Here is a 5,243-nt window from a genome sequence, read left to right as displayed (position 1 = left end):
ACAAAAAGAAGTCAAATTTGATTCTTTGTAATTTTACCCTTTTTTAGATGGCTGTTTACTTTTTGGTTATACGAAAAGTTGCAATCTTTTTCAAAGTTATTATTATTTGGTACATTTAAATGGGGCCATCTTCACAGATGACAGCTAAACAGTCAACTTCTCTCTCTTTCCGTGTCAGAATCTAGGGTTTGGGTTTGGGTTTGGGTTTGGTTTTAAACCAAAGGAGTAATAAGGATTTGGTGTAGTCTTTAAATTTTTTGGCTTTTGGTTGTTGTGTATGAATTTATGAGACTTGCAGTTAACACCACACTTTACACACATAGCATACATACCCCCACACCCACACGCATTCTTGATTGGATCTAAAGATCAAACCCATTTGGAAAAAGATTTGATTTTTATAAGGGTGAGATGAGTTTTGGGGGGTTTTATGGTGGTGGTAGTGGCGGTGATTCAAGAATGGTGGTGGGTGATGGTGGTGGTGGTGGTTATAACAATATGTCAATGCATAGGTCTCAACCACAGCTCATCACTTCAACTGTTCCTCATCAGCCTATTTATAACTCACAATCACTCTCTCTTGCTTTAGTATGCTTTCTTTTTTATTTTCTTCTGTAAATATTATTTGGTTTGCTATTTCCTAAAGTAAAGTTGTCTTCTTTTCAGAAAAAAATTCATGTGGGTAGTGATTATATTTGATTATTTCTTATAAATTAATGATTTTTCTTCATTTTCTTTTGTAAATATTGTTGGGTTTTTAATTCCCATCACTAAATTTGTTTTCTTGTCATAAAATCGATGTGGATGGTGATTACACTTGATTCTTTATTATAAATTAATGATTTTGTTTTTTTCTTCTTTATTTTTGTAAATATTCCTGGGTTTGTAAGTTCCATCACCAAATCTGTTATTTTTTACATCATAAAATTTTAATGATTTTTCTTAATTTTCTTATGTAATATTCCTGGGTTTGTGATCTTCATCACTAATTTAGTGTTTTTCACTAAAAAAACATTAAATCATTTATCATAAATGAAGCATTGTTCTTTTATCATTTTCATGTGTAAAGAGTCTTGGGTTTGTAGCTTTAATCATTAAATTGTGCTTTTTACAAACAATGTAATTTGAGTAGTGATTGCATTTGCTTATTTTCCACAAATTAACAACTTTTCTTTATTTTCTTGCGTAAAGATTCCTGGGTTTGTAATTTCCACAAAAAAAAAATCCATCTTGGTAGTAATTAATTTTATAAATTAATAATTTTGTCTTGATTTGAACAGAAGCCCAAAATGGAAGGAATTGGAGGAATAATTGGGGAAAACTTTGAGGGCAGCAATCTTGGAAGAATTAGAGGCGATGGATCCGAAAGCCGATCTGGTGGAAGCGATAACTTAGAAGGCGCCTCCGGTGACGAACAAGATGTTCCAGTGGGCCCCTCTTCCAGTTCTCGCCGGCGACAGAAATATCACCGACACACTCCATATCAAATTCAAGAACTGGAAGCGTAATGTTTCAAACTTTTAGTTAATTTAATTTTTGTTTATGGGTATTTGGATTAATGATTTGTTTGTTTGTGACATTATAGTTCATTTAAAGATAATCCACATCCTGATGAGAAAGAAAGATTGGCACTTGGAAAAAAGCTTAATTTGGAAAACAAGCAAGTCAAGTTCTGGTTTCAAAACAGAAGAACACAAATGAAGGTGATTAATTAACATTTAATTAACTACCAACCGTTTTGCTTGCATTCGTTTCATAAATGAATGAACATGAACAAAAATTTCTGTTTGTTTAGCTTTAGTTTGTTTGTGAACGTTCGGTAATGTGTTTGTTTCTGTCCGTTTGTTTGCGGACGCTAACATTTATGTTTGTTAACATGTGCGGTTCTTTGAATTCTGAGACATTATTTTGATGTAATTATATTTTTTATTATCATTTTGTTTTTCTTGTTTGTTTTTTTATTTTGAATATTATGTCGTGTGCTTCCAGATATTTTTTTTATTATGTATTGATTTTTATTTTTAAAGTACTATGTGTTCATTTGAGTTTGTTTAAAATGTTAACCAACATTGTTTGATGTTTGATCACATTGTTTCACACAGACTCAACTCGAGCGCTACGAAAATGCAATCTTGAAAAAAACAAACGATGAACTTCGGATCCAAAATGTAGCCATGAAAGAAGCGATCCGTGCACCTATATGCAGCAATTGTGGTGGCCAAGCGATTCTCGGCCAAGACCTATCAATCGAGGAACACCATCTTCGGGTCGAGAATGCACGATTACGAGACGAACTTAGCCGTGTGTCCCTTCTTGCTAATAAGTTTTTGGGCCGACCGCTATCATCATACGGTGGGTCATTACCTCAAGGAATCCCGGGTTCCAACTTAGACCTTGCTGTCGGGAGAAACGGGTATGGGTTAAACCCAATGGATGTTGGGTTAATGGGCCTTGATTATAACAACGAGATGCCAAATCTATTGCCTTTAATGTCGCTTCACGGGCTCGAATTATGGATGTTCAGTATGATAAGGGTGTGTTTGTTGAACTTGCGGTTAATGCGATGGATGAGTTGATGAAACTTGGGCAGAATAATAGCCTGTTATGGGCCGGGAATGGGGATGGTGGCCCGGAAGTGCTCGATTTAGATGAGTATTTAAGAGTTTTCCCACTTATTCTTGGGATGAAACCTCAAGGGTATGTCTCCGAGGCTTCTCGGGCTTCGGGGGTCGTCATGATTAATAGTTTGGCGCTTGTCGAGGCAATGCTCGATGCAGTACGTTAATCTTTCAACTTATACAAGCGTTGTTGTTAATTATTGTTATCATCATTGATGGTTATTATATCGTTTATGTTTAATGTAGAACCGGTGGAGAGATATGTTTTTGGGCATGATCGGCAGTAGTAGCACGATGGATGTGATTTCGGTGCCAACCGGGGGATTCAAGAAATGGGGTTCTTCAACTCGTAAGCGGTTTTGTAGTTTTTATTTAGATTAATTTTGTGAAACCCGAAAACATTAAAATGATTCAAATAATATTGTCTGTAGATGCAAGCCGAGATTCAACTGGTGTCGCCTTTAGTACCAGCCCGACACATGAGGTTTATTCGATTCTGTAGGCAACAAGCAGAAGGTGAGTGGGCGGTGGTCGATGTCTCCATTGATGTCGGGCGGGACGGGTTTATGTCCAGGAGACTCCTTCAGGTTGTATCGTGCATGACATGCCCAATGGCTCTCTAAGGTATTCATACCCATAAATTATCTATGTGTTATGAGCATAAAATGCCATAAATTATATGTTACTTTTACATGATTGTAACTGTTAATAAGTAATAACTTGCAAGAAAGTATTAACGTTAAAAAGTGTGTACAGATAATTTTATGAACAATTGGGGAGTACATCAAGGTGTTTTATAGTTGATTTTTCTACGTGGTGCAATCACCCAATGAATATTAGTAACATATTTATATCTATAGATAGAGTTGAAAAGGAAAAAAAATAATAAGCCTCGTGATGTTCGGTTTTTTGCTGTTACAGTTATATTATATAGCAAATCGGTCACCCTTTCGTCCTTGTTACTCCGTCCCGTGTTGTTTATTAATCACGAGGCCAATGTATGGCCTGGATGTGGTCTGTTTTTGGTACCGTTTTGTCTCTCAAGAACGAAAAACTGTATTATGTTAACGGGTTAACATCGATATGTGTGAAAAATGGGCTGTTGTTAGGTTGTAAATTTTTAAATAATTAGTACCTTAGTGGATGGCAGGAAACATGAAACACCCGTCACAGGTAATTGGGTGTGAGACTGGTATGAGATTAGTTATCATTTTTTTTCCCGAGGTATTTAGATGTTATGTAATCTCTTAAATATGTATTAGAAAGCATTTTAAAGTTGTGGCCGAGTACACTATATATACGGTTTTGCAACTGGGTGTGAGACTGGGATTATTAATGACTTTTTAGTAAAGTGATTTAGGAATATTTATCGCACGTGGATGCTATTTTCAGGTAACGTGGATCGAGCACACCGAATATGACGAGAGCGTTATTCATAGTCTGTACCGACCACTACTCCGGTCGGGTTTGGGTTTCGGTGCACAAAAATGGCTTTTCGTTCTCCAAAGGCACTGTGAGTGCATAGCGACCATCATGTCACCCGAAGCACCCATCGATGACGGTCCAAGTATAAATACTCACATCATTTTTTCATTACCATTTAAAAAAGTATTAGTAACTTGAAATTAATTTGTAACTATTATTTTTTTTTGTAACAGGTTTACAGGCTGGTGGTAAAAGAAGTCTAGCGAACCTTGCGCAACGCATGACGGCTAGCTTTTGTGCGGGGGTTTGCGGGACGGGTAATCACAAATGGAATGCTATTAATGCACCCGAGGCAGCTAAGCTTTTGATCCGGAAGAGTTTGAATAACCCAGGGGACCCGTCTGGGTCGGTTGTGAGTGCTAGCATGTCGGTTTGGTTGCCGATGCAACATCAGCAACTGTTGGCGTTATTGCTGAATGTAGAACTTAGGAGCCAGTGGGGATGTCTTGTTTCCTGGTGGTTCTATGCATAACATGACCCTGTTCTCCAAAACTCAGGATCCAACAGCCTTAACAACATTTCTCTTCTTCGCGCCAATGTAAGTAGTAACTAAACTTTGTTGTTATTATAATTATTGAAGGTTTTGGCTGGTCAGGTCAGATTTATACGCTTTTGTTCATGATTCATGGTTTTAGGTAAAAACCTGGTTTAACTGCCTGGAACTTGAAACAAGTCGTGTAAACCGAACCGGCCTTCTCCCTTTGTCGTCGTCGTCGTCGTCGTCGCCGTCATTATTGCTTAATTTAACGTTTTAAAATATGTGACTATGCGTGTTTATAATCTTTATCAACAATCTTTATCATTTTGAAATCTAATACAAACTTTTTTGAAGTAATATTTAAAACTAATAAAAAAACCAATGAAAGTCATTAACCGTCAAATCGAAGCCAAACCGTGTTTACTAGTTAACGCGGGGGGGGCGGGCCTGACCAACGTGACTGGTTTGTTTTAGTGGGTGTTTGAGTGAGCTTTTAAATTTGCTTATTTGCTTTTTAAAAAGCAAAAGCAACTTTTGAAAAACTCCAATTTTGAAGTTTTTGGAGGGGCTTTACTAGCTTTTCAAATAAGCAAGTTTTAAAAGATCAACCGAACACCCCTTAGATTTTCGATTTTTTTTTCCGAAAAGTTTGGTACAAGGTT

The 5,243-nt window shown here is 36.8% G+C and overlaps 1 pseudogene across 1 annotated transcript; it reads left to right on the top strand.

Moving 5' to 3' along the window:
- Positions 1-404: 404 nt before the first annotated feature.
- LOC143540450 (homeobox-leucine zipper protein ANTHOCYANINLESS 2-like) lies at positions 405-4,858 on the top strand (annotated as a pseudogene). The gene is made up of 10 exons (XR_013136596.1): positions 405-588; positions 1,281-1,504; positions 1,586-1,703; positions 2,103-2,776; positions 2,865-2,967; positions 3,050-3,242; positions 3,966-3,969; positions 4,011-4,185; positions 4,277-4,641; positions 4,739-4,858. The product of XR_013136596.1 is annotated as a homeobox-leucine zipper protein ANTHOCYANINLESS 2-like (transcript).
- The last annotated feature ends 385 nt before the right edge of the window (positions 4,859-5,243 follow it).

Source organism: Bidens hawaiensis, unplaced genomic scaffold (assembly GCF_021521415.1).
Source record: "Bidens hawaiensis isolate Kalapana, Puna unplaced genomic scaffold, B.hawaiensis_p1.1 tig00012231_1, whole genome shotgun sequence".
Taxonomy (NCBI): Eukaryota; Viridiplantae; Streptophyta; class Magnoliopsida; order Asterales; family Asteraceae; genus Bidens; species Bidens hawaiensis.
Note: the sequence above shows the minus strand (reverse complement) of the source record. Positions and strands in the feature narration are given on the sequence as shown.